Here is a 13,136-nt window from a genome sequence, read left to right on the forward strand (position 1 = left end):
CAGCCTCCATTATTGCATAAGCCAATTCCTTATAATTAATCTGTGTGTATATATGTGTGTGTGTGTGTGTGTGTGTGTATGTGTGCACATGTGTGTGTGTGAAAGAGAGATACATATATAAAATAATCAAAGATGTGAACAAAATGGCTATATTCCTCCATATGTATATATACATATATATATATATATGTATATATATATATATATATATATGTAAACACACACACGAGAGAAAATATCTTCTATTAAGTACAGAGACAAATCAGCCTCTTCTGATTTCTTAACAGTAGGAATATAAGACTGTTATGATAATCTCCAAATCTTAATTTTTATGCAAGTTGTCTTGTTTTTAAAATATTGCTTAAATATTTTTAATAATCTTGGGCAAAAAAAAATATTTTACATATTAATCATAGGTTTATGATCTCTATAATTATTTGTTTCTAACGTTTTACTCAGATTTTTTCTTATGGTTCAATAGGTATGGGTCCTGGCTGGCAGATCTTCCTAATTGCTTATCCTAAGCATCAAGCCAAACTTGAAAGATTTGGTCTGCTGTAATTATTGGCTACTCTGGCAACACAGAAAGGTCTGATGTAGCAGAGGGGCATAGTAATGAAGCGTTAGTAGCTGATTATAATTCATTACCCATAGAGAACCAGGCACAGCCCTGAATGTGATCATGTATAGTGTAGCTAGCATACTGGGGACCTCCTTTTGTACTCGCTCTATATTTATCATCAGCTTATCAAAACCAGTCTCCCTAAGGTGCAAGTCTTTTCTTCACTCAAGTGTCCAAAGTTTCATAAATCAGAATTTTGAAAAATGGTTGGTTAAGAGGCTAGTTTTTCAGTGGGTATGTTATAGAAAAATAAAACTAGAATGTCATTTGTGATTAACAAGGAGGGAAGTATAGTAAGACTGAAACCCTTTAAAACTCATCTGAGATTCTAGAGTCAAAGAGGAAGGAAATGCCATAGAGACGAGTAAATCAAAGGAAGGAATTAAATTCATTATTATTCCGGTAAAAAAAATGTACATTGTCATTCACTTTAATGTGTTTCTTCTTTGACCATCTGACCTGACTCAGTGTTAGGCCCTGACGGAGAGAACACCATACTGATTCCTTCTCAGTTCTTCTTTTTCTCTCTCAACAGTTGCAATTTCTAGCTCCTTTATTGTTGGTCAAAGGAAAAACAGAAAATTAAAGGAAAAGGGCATGATATTTTCATGGAAAGTGCTGTCATCAGAGCTTCCTGTTTGCCATATGCCTAGATATTAGTTCTTCTGCAGGCAATTTAGTGAAGAAGTTTTTCATCATTTGTTCTTTGCTCCTCTGGCGGGCTATTTATAATTCCTCACTAGGACCTGACATCTTATAATGCAACCTTCATAGTCTCTTTTAATAGGATTATTCTCAACTTATTATAAGTTCCCAAACAAAACTAAAACTCTTGAAGAGTCACTCAATGATACAGAAGTTTATACATTAGTATGCAATTAATTACAAAATGAAAGATGAAATTAAGGGTAAATGAAAGATAACTGATAGATTTTAAAATACAAATGCTATGAATACCTGGAAGATGATATGCCAACTACACTTTATACTACATGTTGATATTTTGTTTGAGGTTCTGTATTGTATACACTTTATTTTCTGTATGATACTTTTGCACATCTTAAAAATCATTTCTAGTTGGGGAAAGACTGCCTCTACTGAGGTTAGCTTATTTGTAGAGATTGGCCCAGCCAGGAGCATGCCTTTGCTATGCAAACTAATAGAAGGAGCCATACTTCCTCTACTTGGCCCACACCCCAGGAAGCAACAGTCGCCTGCATTACCCATCCCAGACCAGGTACCACGCAAAAAGGAACCACCCCTAGTTTAAAGCCCTACTGAAATTATTCAAATGAGCTAGTCCTAATCTCATCACTGCTCTGCCTTGCCTTTCCCACAAAAAAAAAAACCCAATAAAGGTTTATTTAACTATCTGAATTAAAACCTATGTGTTAAATAAAATTCTGAAAAATACTTGCTATTAGAGGCCTATATGAAATGCTCATGGATCATTTAAAGATCTTCTAATGATACCTATTTATTTGGATGTGTTCTGTCTGTATACTATCAATCATTTTCTGAACAGTCATGTGATGTAATACAATATGACTGGTGAAATCTCTCAGGAGCAGATGTAACTGACAGAGCTTAAATTGATGTTTTATGAAAATGTACTGTAGATATGCCTTGTTTTTGTTATGGCATATAGCATTAACATCGTATCTTTATGGCTTATGACTTAAAAGGTTAAAAGTTTCAAATGTATCTCCAGAGGAGGCAAGATCTCTAAACAAGAATGGTTTAATTCTTTTCTGATCCCATCTTGATTCTTCTTTGTGTACATTTTCCTCTCTGAAACCAGTCATCATTTGAATTCATTTATTTCTTGGTAGTAGCTATTGCTCCTTTTTCTGCTTCTATTCCTTAAATGACAATCTAGATACTCTATACCTCACAGCTATAAAAGTGAATGTCTTAACTGATCTTTTGTTTCAAGCATATTTCCTCTCTTACATATTCCACATAATAAATATATATACATTTACATACTACCCCGATCTTACCTTCCATCCCAAAACTACAGAGAGATTTTTCATAAGTTTCCATGAACATGTTAGTTTAAAAACAAAATAAAAAATCCTTTTGAGAAGACATGCACAAACCCTAGCAGATGGCAGGGATGGGTTGGATATGTCTATGTGTAATATATTTAGAAACTGAATTAAGCCATGGTTATACAATAGCTAAGCAACTGCTTTTTCAGAAAAGCGGATATTTTTGAACAAAGGAATTTTTTTTTCCTCTTGATAATATCCATGGATTTTGCTAAGATAGTGTGGGCCTGGATATGAGTTTGAGAATTAAAAGCACTGAATTGTTCTATACAATTGTTCTGAGGCATTTCTAGAATTTTGACTTCTCTTAATTGTTCTATACATATTGATTGTTCTATACAATTCAGTGGAATAAGTCAAAATTCTAGAAACATCTCAGGAGGGAAGGCATAAGAATGACTGAGTACTATGACAGGAGACCATAATCTTCAGTGCAGAAACAAAAGACAGGGCTGTAAAACTTAAGATTATTTACAGCTCATATTTTATTTGAATGTATTCAATTATTTATGTAAAAATGTTTTACTGAGCTCTACTATTGGTGAGGCACTCTTCTAGGTTCTAGGAATGCTTTGGAAAAATAATAACAATAAAAATTCTAGACTTTGTAGAACTTGCATTCTAGTACAATAGGGAGCTGATAAATAAGTAAAATACATATTAGATGAAGATATACGTAAAGAGAAAAATAAAGCATTGAGGAGAGACAGTCAGTACTTACATACGCTAAAAATTTAAAATTATAAGATTGGTGGTGAGTGAAAGCTGAAAAGCTGATCTGAAGGTGTGTTACGTGTGTATCGTCATGGGAAAGATCATTTTAGCAGAAGAAAGAGTAATTGTGAGTGCTGGGAGATGGTTAAGTCCACAGAGTGAAAACAATCATGAGGACAGTGTAGCTGATCCAGAAGGAACAAGAGGAAGAGTGGTTTTACACAGGGCTGGTAAATTATGAAGATTTGTCTCTTACTGTACATAGAAATTTGAGATACAAATTTATTGAGATGACTTGAGCAGAGGAGTGTAACCATCTGAATCCTATTTTAATAGGACCTCTCTCAGTGTTATTTTGAGACTGTGATTTTTTTAAAAAGTAGAAGTCAAAAGATCAGAAGTATTTTACAACAATCTCGGCAAAATGTAATAGTAACTTGAACCATGGTGGTGGGAAAAAAGAGGTTGTAACAAGCAGTCATATACTAACTATTTTTGAAAGATAATCATCTTGCTTCAGATGCAGAAAATGAAAGAAAAGAGTCAAAGATGATTTCAGAATTATTGGCTTCAACTACTGGAATGATGAATTTTATATCAACTGAGAGGGATGAATACTAAGAAAGAAGATTGGAGGTTAGTTCAGTTCAGGAGGTATAAAGTTTTATACAACATCTAAAAGATGTTGATTATGCAGCTGGGCACAGTGGCTCATGCCAGCACTCTGGGAGGCTGAGGCAGGCAGATCACGAGATCAGAAGTTTGAGACCAGCCTGGCCAAGATGGTGAAACCCTGTCTGTACTAAAAATACAAAGCTTAGCTGGGTGTGGTGGTATCCTCCTATAGTCCCAGCTACTCAGGAGGCTGAAGCAGGAGAATCGTTTGAACCGGGGAGGTGGAGGTTGCCGTGAGTTGAGATCATGCCATTGCACTCCAGCCTGGGTAACAGAGCGAGACTCTGTCTCAAAACAAAAAACAAAAAATGTTGATTATGCAATGGGACATATGAGTCTAGATTTCAACAGAGGTCAAATCTGTAGATATGAATCAGCAGTCATCAAGGCATAAGATCTGATGACCAGCTGGGAAGTTATTTTAATGAGAAAGTAGTGCCATACCTAAGCTCTGGGGTACTCATACATTACATCAGGGAGTGAAATATTGGTAAAAATCATAGAGAAGGTGTAGTTATCAGTAAGACAGGAACAAATAGAAACAAAGCCCAGATGATAACAGCCTTCATTTGGTGAGAGTGATAAACTATATGCAATATAAAATACTAAGATTGAGAATTGATGTTGAAGTTTGTAATGTGAAGATCATTGCTAAGCCTGATAAGAAAGTTTGCTGAGGGAGTAGACACAAGAGCCTGATTGTGATAAATTTAATAGAAAATTGGAAGAGAAATTGAAGACAAATATCAGCAACTATTTTATGGGATTTTGCTATGAAAAGGAAAGATTGAGGCATTAGCTACAGAAGCAGTGGTATCAAAAAATTAATTGAGGAGATATAACATATGCATAAGGCCACAAGCCTTAAGTACGTAGATTGTTTCATTTTTTACCTGTGTACATTCATGTAGTCACTACCCAAATATCATCAATTCGGCTCGCTTATTTTTGAGCTATACAAAAATAAAGTGTCGTATATATACATTCTTTAGATGCTTACTTTTTTCAACTCAAAAATAATAAATTTAGGCATGGTATGGTAAAATGGCTCATTTTGACACATTTGATATTACAATGTGTAATATCAAATTTTATAATTATACCACAAATTATTCACCCATTCTACTACTGTTGAACCAGGTCCTTATAACTTAGAAATTACTATTAGTGAAACTGTTTAGGACATTCTTGTACATATTTTTTCATGCATATCATCATGAGTAACCCTCCGGATCACCTCACTGAGTTAAAGTGGTGGCTCACAGCTATAATCTCAGCCCTTTGGGAGGTAAAGGGGGGAGGATCACTTGAGCCCAGGAGTTTGAGACCAACCTGGGCAACACAGCAAGACTACACGTCTACAAAAATAAATTATAAATAAATAAATAAGCCAGGTGTGATGATGCATGTCTATACTTCCAGCTACTCAGGAGGCTAAGGTAAGAGGATTACCTGAGCCCAGCAGGTGGAGGCTGCTGTGAGATATGATCATGCCACTACATGCCAACTGAGGTGACAGAGCAAGACCCTGTCTCAATAATAATAATAGTGATAATTAATAATTATAAAATACCCAGATATCTGTTAAAACATTATTTCTGTGTGGTTGTGAGGGTGTTTCTGGAAGACATTAACATTGGAATTAGTAGATTGAGTAAAGAAGATTCCTCCTCACTAATGTGGCCCGGCATCATCCAATACATTGAGAATCTGGATAGGCCAAAAAGGCAGAGGAAGGACTTACTCACCTTCTCTTCTTCTCCCACCATTTGTGCATCAGAGCTCCTGGCATCATGTACCGTTCATATCTCTCCCTACACTGTAGTTTGCATTTATTTTAAGCACGTTAATTTCGCTCTTTGAATACTTGTTCTTAATTTTCTTGAAGCCTAATATGTTAGATAGGTTTTTGAGAGAATATACTTTGTTTTATTAGTTTCTGTGTTTTGTTTTTTAGATTGATTTATTTGTCACTGCTGTTACTGTTATTTTCTGACTTTCTTTGTGTTAATTCCTTTACTTTTATAGATTCTTGGGTTAGAAGTTTAGTAAATCATTAATTTTAAACAAGTCTTATTTTCCTACATATTTATATTTAAAGCTATAAATGTCCTCTTAACACACTTCAACTGCATGTCATGAGTCTTAACCTGTTGTGTTTTCATAATGGTTTTTTAATGTTCATTTTGGTTTCTTTTTCAAAATACCAATCATATAGAAGGAGTCTTAATTTTCAAATGTTTCCCAGTAAATTTTCTGTTATTGAGCTCTAATTAAACTCCACAATGGTCAGAGAATATCCCTTGTATAAATTCAATTCTGTGAAAACTATGAAAACCAGCCCTATGGCCAGGATATGACCTAGTTTCATAAATGCACCACTTGCATGTGAAGAGTTTATCTCTACTTTTGATGCACATGAACTTTAATATTTCTTCTTCCTGTACAACTTCTGAAATCTCTGGTAGGTAATCCAGTCTTATAGTGGCTGCTCTCTGTAAGCCTCTTAGAATTTTGTCTTGTGCATATACGGAATAGGGGCCAGCCCAGGAAATGATGGGAATTCTTACACAGATTTATCAGACTATTTTTCTGCAAATCCTCCCTCTGTGGATCTTCACCTAAGAAAAAGTTCAAAGCTTTAAGGCAGCTCTGATCTTCAATCTCTTTTTCCTCCATGCAGAAAGACAATTGTGATTTGAAAACCTGCTCTTGCTTTTACTTTCTATTCCATGACTATGTAGACAAGGCTCTCTTAAATAATGCCTGATTTAATACAAAAAAAATCACTTCCTTTATTTATCTTCCTCCTTTATTTTCCTAATTTTATGCTGGTTAATTGTTTCCAATTTCTGTAAAAAGCGTTTCTTTAGTATGTTAGGATTTATAATTATTAATAAGAATAATATAAGTATGGCTTTACTCATTAATGGTCATAACTGGAAGGGCTTTCAAATTTTTTAAGGTAGAAAAATAACAACATGTTCATGTGTATATAGGAATAATCCTGCAATATCATAAATAATAATAATGCAGGAGAAAGTGAAACTTTTTTGGAGTAAACTCTTTAATAAATGAAAACTACTGAGATGTATAGGTAAGGTGGTTGTTTTCCCTGTGAGAATGAGGTCTTCAAAAAAAGTAAAAGAACCCAAACTAAAAAAAATGTAATCACGGGAGATTTCTTCAGTAAAATAAGAAGTAATGCCATTAGTTTGATGTGATAATAGGAAAAGAAGTGCTGGATTTTGATGAAATTACGAAATTATGAAATAATCAACTAGGACCTTGAAAATGGGAAAGCCTAAATTCTGTGCAATCCAACTGTCAACAGTGTAAAGCCTCAGTTGAAGTTATTGATCATGAATTTCCTATGTGAGGAGGAGACTCGTTTTTCTCATTAGTGTTCAGCTGTTTAAGTACACATGAGGCGAGGGTAGATGTTTACGTTTAATAAGGATTGCAGTTTAACCCAGTGAGTACTATGAAGCCAGAAAGGATTTGAGGGCTTTATGTCAAGAAGTGACTCTGATGATTTTCCTCGTGATGTTAGATGGGTGAGGGATGTATGAAGTAGGTCATGGACAATAAAAACCAGATAGGACCTAGGGACTAAGGCACTTCCAGATTTGTTCTGAGGGTCTGGTTGGACTGCTACAGGAAATGAGCCAGAAGATCAGAGGTAATGGTCAGCACATACAGTACTTTGAATGGAGATAATGTAAACCTCTGCATTTTTTCTTGTCTCCCAACTTTCACTAGAGCACACTGTAGAAACAATTGACTTAAAAATGGTAGTGCAGACCGGGCACGGTGGCTCACACCAGTAATCCTAGCACTTTGGGAGGCCGAGGTGGGTGGATCACCTGAGGTCTGGAGTTCAAGACCAGCCTGGCCATCATGGTGAAACCCCATCTTTAAAAAAAAAAAACAAATGGTAGTGCGGATATGTTTGTGTTTGTGTGTGTGTGTGTGTGTGTGTGTGTGTGTATAAAAATTAAAACAAAGGGCAAAGTTTTACAATTGGGCAAATGTAGTAGAGAATAAGAATAGCCCAAATGTAATGGCATATGATTGCTAAATTGAACTAATTTAGCAGAAGGAGGATTTATGAGCCATGCATGATTATAAGAACATATGTCTCTTGGGAATATTCAGAAATCCTGTGGAGGGCAATGCATGTTTCAATATCACTGTAATGAAAGTTTAAGGACATTTTATTTCTAAGTAAAAGAGAATCAATCTAGCTGGTGTCTGGGATATATTTGGAGTTTCCCACTGATCTCTCTCAGTGAGTCACAGTATTTTTGAACAATAAAGCCCAAGTGACAAAACACAGCTTTAATTAAAATAGAACCTTACAATCTTAATTATATCATCTGTCAAATGGTATTTTCTAAAAATTCAATAAGAAGTTAACTTAGCTTTGTCTACTAGTTTATATCTTCACTTATCTGAAACATAAGCCAGCATTGAATAATATTAGTGATAGTTGTTATCATAGACATCGTTGCTAGATGTTATTGAACATATTTTCAAAATTTACCATTTTATAAGATATACTCATGATAGCTTTTAATTTTCTTTATTATGATGAATAATTTTGGTTATTATTTGCATAGCATTCGATGACAGCACAGTAGAGATATCTGGGCTACATGAAATATAAAAATTCTCTATCACATAGGACACCTCAATTGGAAGATTTAAATAGAAAATTAAAATATTCCTATGGGCCAGCTAGAGTGGCCCACATCTGTAATTCCAGCACTGGGGGAGACCGAGGCAGGAGGATTTCTTAAGTGCAGCAGTTCCAAAACTCAAGACTCTGTCTCTCTCTCAAACAAAACAAACAAACAAACAAAAAAAAACCATCTGGGCATGGTGGCATATACTTGTAGTCTCAGCTACTTGGGAGGCTGAAGTTGGAGGATTGATTGAGCCCAGGAGGTTGAGGCTGCAGTGAGCAGTGTTCACTTCATTGCACTCCAGCCTGGGGAATAAAGGAGATGCTCACTCAAAAAATTTAAAAAAAAAAAAAAAAAAAAAAAGGCCAGGTGCAGTGGTCCACACCTGTGATCCCAGCACTTTGGGAGGCTGAGGGTGGTGGATCACTTGATGTCAGGAGTTTGAGACCAGTCTGGTCAACGTGATGAAACCCTGTTTCTAATAAAAGTACAAAAATTAGCCGGGCGTGGTGGTGCACACATGTAATCCCAGCTGTTAGGGAGGTGGAGGAACAATTGCTTGAGCCTGGCTGGCAGAGGTTTCAGTGAACAGAGATTGGCCACTGCACTCCAGTCTGAGTGACAGAGCAAGATGCCGTCTTAAAAAAATAAATAAAAAATAAAGTGTAATATTTGTATGGAATAAGATATAATAAAAAGAAAAATACATACAATATACTGGAAAACATGTATAATACATATAGATGGCAAAGAACAGCATCAATAATATATAGTGAGTTTCTATAAATTGATAGGATAAATTCATACCATATTACAAAATAAGTATATTAATGATTGTAGAATTTGTGTATGTGTGATATTTTGTTATTTTGATTTAATTTTCATGAGTCACATGATTCTTAGCTTTGCTTCATATGTTTTTCCCTTTTGGCAAAATGCATAATCATGTCTCTGGTCCAGGAATTTTTGGGTTGTTTGTGCTCTTCTTTCTAACTTTGAGGAATATATTTTTGTATATGTAGATAATAATATTTTTTTCAATTCTGTATCATGAGAATCTACTTCCAGTTATAAATCATCTTTCATTTTCATTAATACATTTTCCTTAAAGTGAAAAGTAGAAATTAAATTTAGTTTTCTTCATATGGAAAATAAGTTTTCCACTTTCAATTATCGAAAAGTCCTTATATTCCCAATTTGCCCAACATGCCATTAATGTACTACATATTATATTCTATTCCGTGGATCTGTCTCTGTGCTTACCATACTGTCTTACTTAGAAAAGCTTCGTAACAGGTCTTGACATGCTGTAGGACAAACCCTGACTTCCTAGTCTTCATTTTCCCTTTGTTTATTTTTTATTTTGTTTTTAATTTTCATGAGTACAAAAGTATATATACTTAGGGGGTATATGTGATGTTTTGATACAGGTGTACAATGTGCAATAATCACATCAGGCCCAGTCTTTGTTTATAGAAGCATGTTAGCCAAGAAAACTTAACACTTATTGTCAACCACGTTATCTATAATTCAAAGGTTCAGTATCTAACTGGCAACACACACACACACACACACACACACACACACACACACACACATTTATGTATATATATGGTGATGGTTAATTTAATGTTTCAACTTAGGTAGGCTTCAATGCCTTGTTTAATAAAATACTATTCTAGATGTTCCTATGATGGTGTCTTGTAGATATGGTTAACATTTATAATCAGTTTACTATAATTAAAGCACATGACCCTCCATAGTGTAGGTGGGCCTAATACAATCAGATAAAGTTCTTAAAAGCAAAAACTAAGGTTTCACTGGGAAGAAGGAATTCTGCCTTAAGACTGTAACATCAAAATCCTGCCTGAGTTTCCAGCCAGCTGGCCTTCCCTACAGATTTTAGACTAAAGACTGCAACATAAACTCTGATTTCAATTTTCATTCTTCTAGCCTACCTAACCTTACAGATTTAGGTTTGCCTGCCCCCACCAATCACATGAACAAATCCCTTAAAATAAATTTTTCTTTCTCCCTGTATATTCTATGCTTATTTCTCTGGAGAATACTGAATATAATAAATGTTAGAAATAGAGATAAGAGGAAAAGAAAAGAATATGAGGATTCACAAAGGAAGAAATGCAAATTATCAAAAAATTTGGCAATAGATATCTAACTAGTGGCTAAAAAAAAGGCAAATAAACCCAACAATAAAAAAATATTATTTTTATACATTCAAAAGACAAAACTAAACCAAACTAAAACATGATGATCAATTCTAGCTAATACTGTTAGGAAATGAGAAAAATTGGAAAAATAAACATTTTCCCATATTGCTAAGAAATGTGAATTATTATAATTTTATTATGTATGAGCTATTTTGTCTATTTACATTTTACTTTGGCATGACCTATTATATCCAAAGATAAGTTGGGTAGTTGGCTACCCAACCCCTGACTCGATAATGGTTGAATAAAGTCCATCTATATGTGCTATATTTTTCAACTAGTAAAGCCATTTAAAAAGTGTTGGTTAGAGTTTTAGGGAACATGTTAGTGAGATTATTTATGATTGTACATTTGTATAATTTGGACAAGAAACGTTAATAATTAATTTGCAATTTAAAAGTAATAAGAATTACATACTGAAATATAAAAAAATATAAATCAATATTTGAAGAGAATTAGTTTAATTATTAATTTGTTATTTAAAAAGGTTGTTAAATACATTCTGGTTACATTTTCTATCATTAAAACCACTAAAAATACTGTCATCTTGCATCTGTATTTATCTTTCCTATTTCTTTCTTCTTGCATTATTTAAAAGTTGTTCGTTTCTTGAAAATTCCATTTTTCAGCTGGGAGCAGTACTTATGCCTGTAATCCCAGCACTTTGGGAGTCTGAGACGGGAGGATCAGGCTAGAGTACGAGACCAGCTTGGCCAACATGGTGAAACACTGTCTATATCAAAAATACAAAAATTAGCCAGGCATGGTAGTGAGCTCCTGTATTCCCATCTACTTGGGAGGCTGAGGAGCAGGGGACACTTGAACTGGCAAGGTGGAGGTTGCATTGAGCTGAAACTGTGACACTGCACTCCAGCCTGAGCAACATATCGAGAGTCTGTCTCAATAGAAAAAAAAAAAGAAAAGAAAATTTTATTTTTTATTGCAATTTTTAGAATATAAATGTCTATGAACTAAGGAAGAAGAAGCAGAAATAAGATTAAAAAATTATGGGTTGCTCAGACTGGGGTAACATAGCTGTAAATAGGCACCTTATCATTTACATGTGTTTTAGCTTCTCTAAGTCAACATGGAGTATTTTAACCTTTTCTGACCTGGTGATTCCAGTGTTCATTCATCTAAAAATGTAGAGTCCTTTGGCTATACCTATGTAAATAACATTTCGAGAAATATTTGTTTATGAATATTTAGACACAATCTTGACCAGAAAATACATACTTTATTTTTTTAAGTTATGCTAATTTTTCCTTTATAAGCCACCCTTGTTGGATTTCTTATGTTTCAATTTATAAAGCCAGTGTTGTGCTGTACATGAAGATGCTTTAGACCACATATACAACAGTGAGCCCATAAGTTTATAATGAAGCTGCCTATGTAAGTGTACCATTTTTTATATTTTATACCATGTTTTTACTATATCTTTTCTGGTTAGATTTTTTTTTAGATACACAAATACAAATACTGTGTTGCAATTTTCTACGGCCTACGGTATTCAGTACAGTAACATACTGTATAGGTTTGTAGCCTAGGAGCAATAGGCTATATCAGTAGCCGAGGTCTGCAGGAGGCTGAACCATCTAGGTTTGTGTAAGAATTCTCTATGATGCTTGCACAATGGTGAAATCACCTAACAATGACTTTCTCTCATCATTAAGAGACACATGATTGTATTTAATTTAATTCCTTTTGGGAAAATAATTATCTTGTTTATGTTGAAACCATGTTAGCATTTGCCTTCATTTCTAATAACTGAAAGAATGTCAAAAATATACAATTTTTTAAATAGAAAAGCCTGTTTGAAAATGGAAAACATGGCCAGGCCTGGTGACTCACACTGTAATCACAGCACTTTGAGAGGCCAAGGCAGGCAGATCATTTGAAGTCAGGAGTTTGAAACCAGCCTGGACAACATGGTAAAATTCTGTCTCTACTAAAAATAAAAAAATTAGTCAGGCATAGCAAGCATCTGTAATCCCAGCTATCCAAGCTACTTGGGGGAGGCTGAGGCAGGAGAATCCCTTGAACCTGGGAGACAAAGGTTTCAGTGAGCTGAGATTGTGCCACTACACTCCAGCCTGGGTGACAGAGTGAGACTCTGTCTCAAAAAAAAAAAAAAAAGGAAAATATGAACAAGATT

This window comes from Sapajus apella, unplaced genomic scaffold, assembly GCF_009761245.1.
Source record: "Sapajus apella isolate SASKATOON/1434 unplaced genomic scaffold, GSC_monkey_1.0 scaffold2, whole genome shotgun sequence".
NCBI classification, from domain to species: Eukaryota; Metazoa; Chordata; class Mammalia; order Primates; family Cebidae; genus Sapajus; species Sapajus apella.